Genomic DNA, 13,176 nt, shown 5'->3' with positions numbered 1-13,176 from the left:
AAGCAGGCTTCAGCTTTTAAGGCCAAACCAAACGCGGTGGAATTCAACTTTTATGGCTGTTGACAGAATTCTTCAAATTTGCAAAAAAGCAGGAGAAGGCGCACTTAGGAATATATGCACCTCTCTTGAGGTTCAAATGTAAGTGTTTTTCCCCTCTATTGATGTAAACAAATGTGGGTTGTTGTTGTTGTATACTCTTTGATTATGCCGATTGCTCCTGTAGGTTTAATCCAGCAGAAATGCTGTTCTTGACAGAGTGGGCCAACACAATGCGTCCAGTTGCAAAAGTACTCGACATCTTGCAAGCGGAAACGAATACACAGCTGGGGTGGCTGCTGCCTAGTATCCATCAGTTAAGCTTGAAACTTCAGCGACTCCACCATTCTCTCAGGTACTGTGACCCACTTGTGGATGCCCTACAACAAGGAATCCAAACACGATTCAAGCATATGTTTGAAGATCCTGAGATCATCGCAGCTGCCATCCTCCCTAAATTTCGGACCTCTTGGACAAATGATGAAACCATCATAAAACGAGGTAAATGAATGTAACATACACTTGACGAATTCTAATCTGGGTAACATTTGAGCCATACCAATATTTTTTTTATTTTTTTGCACTTTTTAGGAATATTATGATCCGATCTTTGGCTGTGATCTCAATATGAATATTGATGTATAGTATTCTTGCAGCAGGTTGTAGTTATCCCTCAGTGTTTCTTGAAACAAAACTCTCGTATCATATGTGGCTTGGAAATGCTGTTAGAATTTATGCTAAAATAAGGGATTTGCATGATTTTAGACATTTAGATGTCGATGACTGCACGTAAATGTAGTTAATGACAAAATCCATAAAATTTGTTCCCAGTCAGAAGCCCCTCAACCAAACCTTTCTTTGTGTCTGCTCACTCTGCTTTTAGGCATGGACTACATCAGAGTGCATCTGGAGCATTTGGACCACAATAAGGAATTTGCTAACAGTTCATCTGATGATGATTTTTCGCTTCTTTGAAACCGACAACACATGAAGCCAGCAAAGAGTTGGATAGATATCTGGCCTGTGTTTCAGACACCAGGGAGTCTCTGCTCACGTTCCCTGCTATTTTCAGCCTCTCTATCAAGACTAATACACCTCTTCCTGCATAGGCTGCCTGTGAGAGGCTTTTCAGCACTGCAGGATTGCTTTTCAGCCCCAAAAGAGCTAGGCTTGACACTCACAATTTTGAAAATCAGCTTCTGCTTAAGTTAAATCTGAGGTTTTACAACTTTGAGTAGCATGTTGCATACTGGCATTAGACAGACTTATAGTTTGATAATTAAATACAAACAGTTCTAAAGCAGGATACATTGTATGCATTTCATTTAATGTTTTTTGAGATTAAAAGCTTAAACAAGAATCTCTAATTTTCATTATTGCTGTTACTTTTACTTCTTTAATACTCAAGTACAATTTTAATGTGGTACTTTTTTACTTTTCCTCAAGTAAGATTCCAACCAGATATTTTTACTTTTAATTGAGTAAAAATTTCCCTCAGTACTTGTACTTTCACTTGAGTAACATTTTTGAGTACTTTTTACACCTCTGGTTATTAACCAGGTAAAACCATAACTGCTTTTGGCCTGCCTTCATATCCGCATCTCCAGTTTCCTAATCCTCCCACTCCCAGCCCCGCCCACTTCCCCTCCCCACCCTGGCATTTTTTTCCTTGCTCCTAATCCCTCTAGCAGCGCTCCATTTCCCTTACCCCACACCCCCCTCTCTATCTCTCCTCCCTGGCTCCTCCCCATCTCTTACCTATGTAATGCGAGCAAGGACAGGGTGGGCGCTGCCTCCGCACCACTCACGCGGGCCGGAGTATTAGGGGAGGTAAAGCCTGGTCGTCGGGGTGAGTGGGGGCAGAGTCAGGGTCACGTGAGGAGGAGGAGGAGTCAGGGTCACGTAAGGAGGAGGATATAGGGTGGGAACCGGAAGGGGATCGGGAGTCGAGAGAGAGTGAAGATAGGAGAAGCCACGCGGGGTGCTGGCGGAGGAGTGGCACCAATTGCCACGTGGTCAGAGTCACGGCACCGTCGGCCAGCGGTGTACGTGGAGCAGCGGAGTGGCTGCCGAGTGTGCGGGAGCACGCGGAGCAGCAGAGTGGCTGCAGAGTGTGCGGGGCACACAGAACAGCGGAGTGGCTGCAGAGTTTGCGGAGTCACACGGAGCAGCGGGGTGGCTGCAGAGTGTGCGGGGCACACGGGCAGCCAAAAATATTTTTAGATTTCCAAGGTGATATTATCACAACCCACCCCCACCAGCACCTCCCCTTCTTCCTTACAGGGCGTCGCGGTTTAATAAACACATTCCTGTGGAGGGAGCTGGTAGGAACGTTGGGTTGCTCGGTCAATCGCCAGGGTCAACGGCAGCGTGGTGTACTCCACAAATATGGCCGACTGAAGGCGAGCACAAGCCGGTGTGAGTAGGTTAAATGTTGAGTTTTATAAGGGCAACACGGGGTGACCAGCCCCTCCCCACCCAGCCCCTCCCCACCCAGCACCCCCCCCACCCTCCCCTCTCCACCCAGCCCCACCCCTACCATTTTTGGATGCACGACGGACGGACGAACACAATAATCCCTTGTGGGCTGGTGTAACCAGGAGGTTCCTACCAGTACAAGCTTTACTACCTGGCCTCGCCCGAGACTTGGATTCTTGTCTTGGATTAATACACGACCTACGCAGAGGGTTGGGGGGCGGGGATGCGTGACGTCAGCAGACACACTGTAATGCTTCCGCATGTGGGTGACATCACAGATGTGACGTCACCGCTGACTTGCCGTGCAAAATATATCCATTATTGCGCCCACACACCCCCCCCCCTAAAAAAAAATACAAAAGTCTATTTTTATACCCACATGCCAAATTTCAAGTTTTGCATGTTGGGAAGTATGCTAAACATTTTGAACAGACACACATTTCCCTTTTATATATATGTAGAGGTGTTACATAACGGGGAGAAACAGGCAGTTACTCTGGGGTGTCTACATCCACGTCCGCAAACGGTTACCACCCTGGGGGGCTGTGTGGGGGGGAGGCTGGGATCCCACACAGCCCCGCCCCTCGAGGGCATGTTGGTATATAAGGCGGAGAGCGAGAGAGCTCGAAGCAGTCGTTGGGTACAGATCAAGATGAAGAGCCAGTGAAGACTGAAGGCCAGCTAGCTAGACCTGGAACTACCCTGACTCGCTGTTCTTGTAAGAGCCGAGCAGGGCAAGCCAGTGGGCGAACTCAGAGCAGCGTGGTCTGATGTCCTTGTAAGGGCCAGACTCGTGTGGCTGAGGGTCGGAACCTGCGCCGAAGCTGGGCCAGGTTAGCTAGCCTACATTGAGGAAGGTCTGGGATAGAGGGAAGTAAGGAGTTAACGGGGAGCGTTAGCTGGGAACACTTCCTTTAATAGACCGGGTGAAGAGGCCGATACCTCTTCGAGTGTTAGAGTCGTTACTCTGCTGTATTGAATTTAATTGTAATAAATACGTGTTTCCTCCATCAACTTCTCCTGCATCACATACGTCCGTTACAACTGGAGTCAGAAGTGGTCGTGTCTGCACGAGATGGATACGAGGAAGACAGTTCGTGCCCACGACCCGGGCCAGTGACGACCATGAGGAGATGAGTCAGCAGGCCTCGGACTGGGAATCTGAGGCGATGCCAACGCTACAACAACCATCGCGGCCGCCTGACATACCGCTGCAGTTGGGGCATGGGCTCCAGGACGCTCACTCCCGCCTTGCTGAATTGCTGATCGCCGCTACCTCCATACTGGCGGAGATTACCCAGTCCGGAGGAGGGGTAGCTGATGAACGCGGAGAAATTTGGCGCCAAGCAGCGGCTCCCGCCAGCACCGCGCCATGACTTGTAAATTGGCGCCAAACGCAGGCTCCCGCCACGGGCACCGCGATGCAGGTTGAATTTGGCACCATTTCACCAACCAGTGCCCTGAGTGGTGGAGGCCAGGAGCACCACGTGGGAGAGGGTCTCCAATCACCGCCTGCCACGTCATCTCTACGCGACAGACGTCGCCGCGACCAACCCGTGGCCTCTGCGGGAGGGGCCGCCATTTCACTATACGGCGGCGCTGCGCGGGAATATCGGGAGCCGGGAGCAGAGCAGACGTTCCAACAGCGACTGCCCGTGTTGATGGCCTTTCAAGCAGAAGGCGACTGGGGGACTTTTCAATGGCGGTTCCTCGCTCACTAGGAGATGTCGGGATGGACCGACGCTGAGGCACTGCGCGCGCTCCCAGCGACTCTGAACGATGACGCTCTGGCCACCCTCATGGCGACTCCGAGGTCTGACCGCTCTACACTGCATGCAGCACTTCAGCTGATGGCCAGGGTCTACGGACCGCCGTCTGCCAGTCGACACCAGTTTTACGGTCGCCGTAAGGGGGAGATGGAAACTCCTCTCGCCTATCGCACTGCACTTCTGGCTCTCGCTGACGCCGCTTCTCCTCGCATGGACGAAGAAGGCATAGACGCAATGGTCACGGAGCAGCTTTTGGCGCTGGCACAGGAGTTGGGTGTTCCCATCAAAGCGGCAGATGAGGTTAATATATGCTCCTTGCGAGTCGCTACGAGCATTCATGCGCAAGAAGTCCTTAAACGGAAACGGCCCATCGTTGCCTGCGCCTCAACCTCAGCGCCCAGCGAACCCCAAGGCGCTCTACCGCAAGAGGTCTTCGCCACGGCGCGTTCGGGGGACTGGAGGTCGGGAGGTCGGTTGCCCCAGCGCATGGCATGCAAGCACAAGGTTGTGGAGGTGGTGATGGTGGTGGCAATTTAGGACGGCGAGGAGGAGATGTCCATGAATAAACTAGTTGGCCACAGTGGAACCAGGAACCATCGTCGTTCCTGCTTCCCCTGATGTGAGCGGCGGCGCTGGAGAGCGGTTCCACGATCTCAGGCCGACGTGGATACTCATTCCCATAATCAAACAGTTACTTTACCTTGGACAAAGTATTTCAACCAAGAGATTTAGATCAAATTAATTTATAAAGCAATAATTACCTTCATAATGATATCCCATATAAATATATAAAATTAGGATGATGCTGATATTATGATGTTTGCCTATATGTGGAACTGCCCTACATGTAGTGCCAAACACTGAGGCTTTGAAAAATATTTCTGCAGAGAATCTGTGTAGCCCTATCCCCAACTCAAAGCCTGAACAGACTATGGAACATATGAAATTCAATGTCCGATTCACAAATTCGAAGAAGGCATCATCACAGCGATGCACCACTCCTCTACTTCTTACGTAATTATCTGGCTCAATGCAATATAGTTTTTGCTCTACATCAATGTCAGCCATATGAAGAACATGACTCCAACCCCTATTTGTCCCCTTGTGCAAATTCAAATGTCTACCTGTCCTAGTTTTATTGAGGTCGCATTGCTCAAGACAATGCTTTTCCATGTAGTTCTCCCCTCTTCGGGTTTTGATAGATCCTTTTTCCCATGATGTGTCCCAGGTTGTGTATGTCAGAGGTGGCGATCCTGACCCTCGTACACGGACGGTCACATAGCGTCCCTCGTCTCCTCCCATCACCCAGCACCAGCCATCCCACCCCCCCCCCCCCCCCAACGTGATCCCTCAAAACCAACTGTGATTGGCTGCAGCAGTCTTTTTCACAGCCACCAGTCTTTTTTATAAAGAGTGCCACTTGGAGTTAGTTGAATGCGCTGAGTGTGGTTCAAGCGGCGGCCGGGAGTTGGCGGGGAGTGGCGGCACGGTTAGACTCTTGTTACCACGTCCGGTCGACCTGCACCGGTGTGGCTCAATCGCCACGCGGCGTCTCAGCGAGATGAGATTTCACCGTTCTCGTCGAGAACGTGGCAACTATCTTGAAGTTCCGTGGGGGCGAGTAACCAATAGGGGGGTCCATGCCAGGTCGCCATGGGCGCCCATGAAGACTACTATCTAGGGGGGCAAGCAATATACCCTGCCCCCTGTCCCTGCCCTATTGTCCCCGCGAGCATGGGGTCTTTGCCACACCAGCAGTGTGGGGCTCATCGTGATGTGCTGCTCACAAGTGCAATTTTAATGCAAGCGACTTGTTAATGCGGTCAAATGAACCTTATGGTGGGACCCTGGGGTCCCGAAAAAACGGAAGTAAAAATCATAAGTAAAAATAAGTTCGTAATTAAAAAAAATTCGTAATTAAAAAAAATTGCGACTTCGTCCCACAGCGCACAAACGCCACAACCCACCTGGCGCGGATTATTCTGTTGTCATGTCGTACAAGCGCAGCGAGGACGAATGCGCAGAAGAAACTAAACTTTGAAACTTTGATTAGCGCATCGTGTAGAGCTCTCGAGAAGAATAAATTGCCATATTGTTCGCCTTCAACAGCAACAAAAAATCTCCCAAGTTGCCCGCACTTTGCTCTCTCGCCTCTCTCTAGTGCGGACTCTTCGTGCACAGCAATCGAGCGGCGAGGGGGCATTAGCGCATGGAGGTGCGACAAACTGAACGGAGGTAAATTACTGGAACAGCAATGGCACTGCGCTCAGGTTATCTCAGCCTTAAAGGAGTACCCGGTGTGATGTGGAAATACCAACAATGGGGAGACAAAGGCGGCCGAGCGTGGTTGTTGACCACACAACCCCTCGTGCTGTGTGGGTGATCAAAGGTGCTCGCGAACAGGACTTGCACCAACAATCTGTTAAAGGCTACACGGGAGCTTAATGTGCCGTCATCTCTATTATAAGTGGTAACTGTGAAGGGGCATTGATGCTGTGGCGGATGAGACACGTGTGTAGAGTGGAAAAGAATAGGGTAAGCAACTTGAAGGATGGGAATAGCACGTGGCAGCAATGTGTTGTGGGAAGGATCAGGAGGAGGTTGAGACGGGCGGGACACGGGTGGAGGACGAGGGCAATTTACCAAGCCGGGAATTGGAGTGGCACCCAGAAGTTGGGCGATCATGAAGCAATCATCCTCACTGGCCTGCTTCCGCTCCTCCCCTACAACCCGTTTCTTCTCCCGAGACCAGGGCTTGGCAACCTGCGGCTCTGGAGTCGCATGCGCCTCTTTAGGGACAGCTTCGAAACTTTGTTTATTTATTTAGGACCCACCCTCTTGTATTGACGTGCATTGCGGCTCTTGAAATGTTGAGGGGGGGGGGGATTGTTTCCGAATAAAAAAAAAATCTTCTTATTATGTTGGATGATGACCACTGCCCGGGTCCATCCTGCTGCTACTTCCAGCCCCCACCCCCCTATCACTACCCCAACCCCTATCACTATCCCTATCATTACCCCAACCCCTATCTCTACCCCTATCACTACCCCAACCCCTATCACTACCCCTATCATTTGGGTCTTTCGGTAAAGTCACGTAGATAGAAAAATTATAACAATAAAATAATAATAATGTGAATAAAAAATAATAAAAATATCACGTTTCGACGTTTTTTTTGTTCCTGATGACGATTGCTTGTGTTGCGATCGAAACGTCGTGATATTTTTATTATTTTTTATTATCTTTATTTTCATTTTTATTATTTTATTGTTATTTTTTTCTATCTACGTGACTTTACCGAAAGACCCAAAGAATATGAATTCCTGCAGTCACGAAAGCTTTAAGTTGTACTTATTTAAAATTTGCTTTTTATTTAGAAAGCCCCGGTCTCAATGGCCTCTTGGTTTTATTAGGGTCTATTGTGCTACTATTAATGTAGCACGTCACGACAAGCAGTAGACTTAGGTGCTACTAATCTTGATTTGAAGCTTTCGTGACTACAGTAATCCATACTCTTTGGTTCTTTCGGTAAAGCCACGTACGTGACTTGAGTTAGGTGCTACTCTTTATACTTTTTAGAACTGTATTTCTGGTTCATGTGTAAAAAACAAATTGCTCATACACTGGACTAAATTAAAAGGGGTAAATACATCCCTGATAATGGCTCGACGTTTTGACTGGATGGCCTACTTCAGAATGAGTAAAGTTAAATCGATATTAACACAATACATTACTGTATTATTATTATATTCGGTATCACGCTGGCAAGTACAAGGTCTTCATAGTTGCATTGGAACAATTACCTTGTTAGGAAATTGAACTTGAAAATGACTGAAGACGAAGCAAAATCCTTCAGCTTACATGCCAAAGTGAACGTAACTGAACGATACCAATAATATTAAATAATAAATTACTCCCACCCCGATCACTTCCCCAACCCCTATCACTACCCCAACCCCTAAATCCACCCCTATAGCGACCCCTCCTTAACCACTCACACCTGTCCTACCATAACTACACCAGCCCCTTTAATTATTATGTTATAATTGTTGTAAAGCACTTTGGAATAAGCCGCTATATAAATCTATATAAAATAGGATCAATGGGAAGACCTTGAACCAGACTGTTACCATCGAAAGACCTTGGAGGTGCGGTGTCATCTCCAACAACTGCAGGAACTGGAAGAAGGAAGGAAGCGATGGCGATGCGCGTGGCTAAGTAAACGCCACTGGCGACATCAACGACGTCATTCCCCTTCTTCACGAGTACCCGCAGTCCAGTGACGTCACGGCGGTAGCGTTCTTGTCTATCGCACCTGAAGTCTGTCCATGACATCGGCTCTGTAATGATTATTCTCCAACCCCCACACCCCGTCACGATTTTTGGTCCCCATTCGATTTGATGATTCTGATAATGATCATCTTATGATGATGAACACGATCGTGGTGATTGACATGTACATTGAACTTCTTTCGCACCGTGCGCAGCCAAACGCGCTAGTCGGAGGTGCGGGGAAGGACAACAAACTAAACACAAAACACATTTCTAAATAAATGAGTGTTCAATCTACATTTAACAGTGCATAGCTTCAGCGGCTTCCTGATATCGGAAGAAAGAGTGCTCCAGACGGCCACACATGAGCATCTGAAAGTGCGCGATGCAGTGACCGTCTTTGTTTGATGGCTATCCAAAAGCCACTGCGAGGATGACCGGAGTTCTCATGATGCTCCTTGACGAGATCAGCAAGGAATTTGTGATATATTTGTGGCAAGCACTTTGTGTGTAATGAGTGCGACCTTGATGATGATGATGAACACGTTCATGATAGTTCACTCGATCACGGTCATGGTGGTACCACTCTCGATGCTGATGGTGGTTGACTCATGATGTTGATGATGGTGGTGATGCTGAAGTCTCAGGGCTCGCACTGGAAGGTGGCTCCCCCGTGCACCTGTGGCAGCTCCGTGCAGTCGAGGCTCACGATCAGCGTGAGCTCCCCGCGGCGCTTGGGAACCACGGGCACGCGCACGCGGCCATGCCCCTCCACGTCTCTGCGCCGAGACAGACACACAAAGACAAAGGTCCCCTGTATAGCCTACAGCAAACTGTTGGGGCAAGCACTGTGAGCACCTGTTAAGGCCGGGACAGGCACACAAGCGGGTGGTGTGGGCAGCACGTCTGACCGCCTATTGTACCCCCAGTGCTGAAGCTTGCACACACCGCCCCAGATAGTCATTTGAGGCTGAATCGACCTAGGGGAGGCCCAGAACTGGGTCGCGGGTGTATAACGAATCACACTCACCGCTACACTATCTTGAAGCGAAAGACACATACGGGCACGTGTCATCATCATCATCAGCAGCAGCGCGAGCATCAGGTATAATTGTCACTAAACACATGGACAGTATTGTGAGATTGCATTAGCAGTGGTGCATACGCACGCAAAAATTAAAACTCTCCATCGTCAATAACATCCTGGTTTTAAAAGGAAAATTATATAACAGACGTTTCGGGCGATGATCTATCTTCATAGCACATGTGTTTGGTTCAATCGATAACACGTGTGCTATGAACAAGGGGTTGCCCGAAACATCGTCTATTATATAATTGATCTTGTTATGATTGTGAACTTGTGACGATGGCACCATACCCGACGAGTATGTTGCCCGGCGCGTGCACGCCGGCTGCCTCCACGCGGACGCGCACGCGGTGCAGGGCGTGTGCCACGAGGTTCGTGAAGCAGAGCTCGGAGATGAGATCGCGACCCACGTGGGTCCCCTCCATCACCTATGGGGGATATCATACCATCTACCACTGCACCATTATCACACCATCACAAACACAGCTTCGACAATCACATCACCACCAACATCATGATCACACTTTCATTAAACATCGCATCATCATTATCATCATCACATCATCAATTACCACACCATTATCATGCCATCATCATCACACCATCATTAAACCATCATGCCATCGCAAACACACCTCCGTTAAGCACTGGTGTCTACGTACATTGCGAAATAAGTTCAACATACATCTAACATCACAGCATCATCTAACATTATACCATCATCATGCCATTATAAACACACCACCATTTACCATCGCACCACTGTGTCGGGTGGAGGAGGATTAATGACACCCAAAATACATTTTGAAAAGTATAGTTGTTGCTGCTGTTGTTATTGTTGATGCTGCTGTCGTGTACCACTCACGTGCACGTGCAAGCGTGGGGAGCGCACACGGGTCACGTGCACGCGCGCGATCTTGGCGCCCGTGTCGAGCACGCGCGCGCACGCCACCAGCACGAGCGCGAAGTGGTCCACGGCCAGGTGCAGGTACTCGCTCGCGGGCACGCGCACCAGCACGCGCCGCTCTGCGCCGGACAACAAAGACAAACGTCCCCTCATAGAGCCTTCAAACAGACTGTTGGGGCAAGTGCTGTTAGCAAGCATCTATGAAGGCCGGGCCAGTACACGAGGTGGTGGGTGACCAGTACCACGCAGGACTGCCGTTGTCCCTGCAGTGGCGATGTTTACACACCGCACCCGGCAGTCATTTGAGGCTGCGTCGACCTAGAGGAAGAGGCCCAGGACCGGTTCAGAAAATCGTCACTGGTGTTGGCCATGAGTGGGAATAGAACTTGGATCCCCGGGTTCGTAGCACAGCGCAAACAACTACACTACCGCTCATATACACGCATGCACACAAGTGCACTTGACTATAATACTCATATAATTGCCCTCAGGTTGGTGCCCGTGTACGTGGCCTCGTGGCCTGCACGCTCACGCGGAGTCGCGTGCTTGTTCTCGCCACGCGCACCTCGGCTGTTAACTCCCAGCCCAGCGCAGTCTCCTCAAGAACCTGCACTGTCAGAGTCACCTCGGGGGGTGGTGGGTCCCCACCCGGGTCCCTGCCCGTTGGGGCCCCAATAGGGTCCCCGCTGGGGGATACAATCAGGTGCCCATCGGAGTTTACAATGGAGCGTACATCCAGAGCCCTGCCGATATCCGCTGCGTCTTCTGCCCTCTCGACCCCGCCAGGACCCCCTGTGCCGCTCGCGTTGTCCTCCCAGGAAGACCCTGTCCCTCTTGTCTCCACCTCGTGGGGTCGCCTCTCTGCACTCCCGCGCTTCAGTAGGCTGAGTGCTTACACCACCACACAGCGCTGCTCCTCGGAGCCTGCGGGGGTGGACGAGGGTGGGTAGGGAGGGGCATCGTCATCATCAGCAGCAGATGCAGCATTATTATTATTTTAGCAGCTACAGCAATAGTCGCAGCATCGTAATCATCATCTGAAGTACCACCACTTAACAGGAGCACTATCATCACCATCTTCAACTTCCCCAGCCATCACCAGATTGATAGTTCCCTACCATCACCATGCGTAAATACATTAGCATTATCATCACTATCTCCCGCATATCCTAATCTCAATATAATTATCGTTAAACATGATAATAAACATCATCGATCAACGCACACTTGTAAATTGTTCTAGTTGTATTCAATAAAAATCAGTCAACATTTGCATCACTCGAACATTCCGCGCCACTGACCCACTCCCCGCTGCCCTGCTCCATCCTCCCCTTGCTCCTTGGCCCCTGACCATCTGCCCACTTCCCCCCTGCTGCCCGGGCTCATGGTTACCCTCAGAGGGTTTGTATTTGGCTGTGATATCGAGGCTGCAATACATATCCACGTGATAAGCCACTTCGTTGAGCTATCATTTGTGATAGCCAGGTAGCTTCTGAGAAACACCTATATAGCTCATTGAGCTTTACCGGGTAAAATAAAAAAAATTGTTTAATTTTTGTTTATCTGATGGGGAGGTACCACAAGAACCACCACCACCATCATCATGACCACTGTCAGGCTTCGTAGAGCAGGGTGCGTGTTTGTTGTCATCATCGACAAGAGCTGCACGTGGCAAACGGGGGCGCTGTCGCATGGCTCGGCGATTGCGCACTCGCTGAATGAATCTGGCAAGGGCCACGTGGTCAGCAAAGGGGCAGTACAGCAACATGAACCCTTGCATAGTGCCCTGCCTCCCACGCCTGCAACCAACCCGCACCGACCAGCGTGGTGAAGTATGGTCAACGATCCACTAGGTCGTGGTGGTGGGGAGGTCCCCATACAGCATCGGATTCGTGAAAGGGCCATGACGTGGACGCACATGCATTGTCCCACTTGATACCACCTGTGGAGCACGCCTCGCGACGCTCAGGTGAGCGTTACCTGCGCTCGCTTCCTGCGGGATAGCTTCAACCGCCTGCAGCCATGATGTCCCGATGGGAAGTCAGGTCGCTTCATTTGCGCGTCGCTCCACGATTGGAAGTTCCTGGCACAGATGCGCGAGGTGGACGAGTTGCAGTCCTGTCTGTGAGTGTGTGGGTTTAGAAAGCTGCGCTATGATGAATCCAATGACCCGATTCCCGCTTACGGCCACCATCACCAGTGGCGATAATCTGAACCAGTCCTGGATCTCCAGAGGTCGGCTTGAAATGAGTATCTGGTGCAATGTGTACACATCGCAACTCGAGAGACAAAGGCGGCCGAGGATGGTCCCGGCCACCCACACAGAACACGTGTGAAACACTGAGATCATGCGTGAAACACATGCAGATCATTCGGAAAGCAAGCAAAGATCTTGTTTGATATCACATATGGATCGTGCCTCGAACGCATACCGATCATACATGAGAAACAAACACCCAGGTAATGTATGAAACGCACTCGTATGCTGCTGTAGGATACGTTGGTTCAGCAGGCGTATAAGGGTGATTGATTACAATGTTAGTTTTTTTTCAATGGCGATAAAAAATCTTGTTCATTCATTTGCTGTCCAGCTGTACATTCTTGTTTGATATCACATATGGATCGTG

General features: G+C 49.9%; 1 long non-coding RNA gene across 1 annotated transcript; it reads right to left on the bottom strand.

Moving 5' to 3' along the window:
• Positions 1–8,311: 8,311 nt before the first annotated feature.
• Positions 8,312–12,650, bottom strand: LOC133340297 (uncharacterized). The gene is made up of 5 exons (XR_009754867.1): positions 12,530–12,650; positions 11,283–11,473; positions 10,508–10,668; positions 9,934–10,070; positions 8,312–9,334 (listed from the first exon to the last, which is right to left on the bottom strand). It is a non-coding gene; the product is annotated as an uncharacterized LOC133340297 (long non-coding RNA).
• Positions 12,651–13,176: the final 526 nt, after the last annotated feature.

This window comes from Lethenteron reissneri, chromosome 9 (assembly GCF_015708825.2).
Source record: "Lethenteron reissneri isolate LAM-NWPU_2019-01 chromosome 9, ASM1570882v1, whole genome shotgun sequence".
NCBI lineage: Eukaryota > Metazoa > Chordata > Hyperoartia > Petromyzontiformes > Petromyzontidae > Lethenteron > Lethenteron reissneri.
Note: the sequence above shows the minus strand (reverse complement) of the source record. Positions and strands in the feature narration are given on the sequence as shown.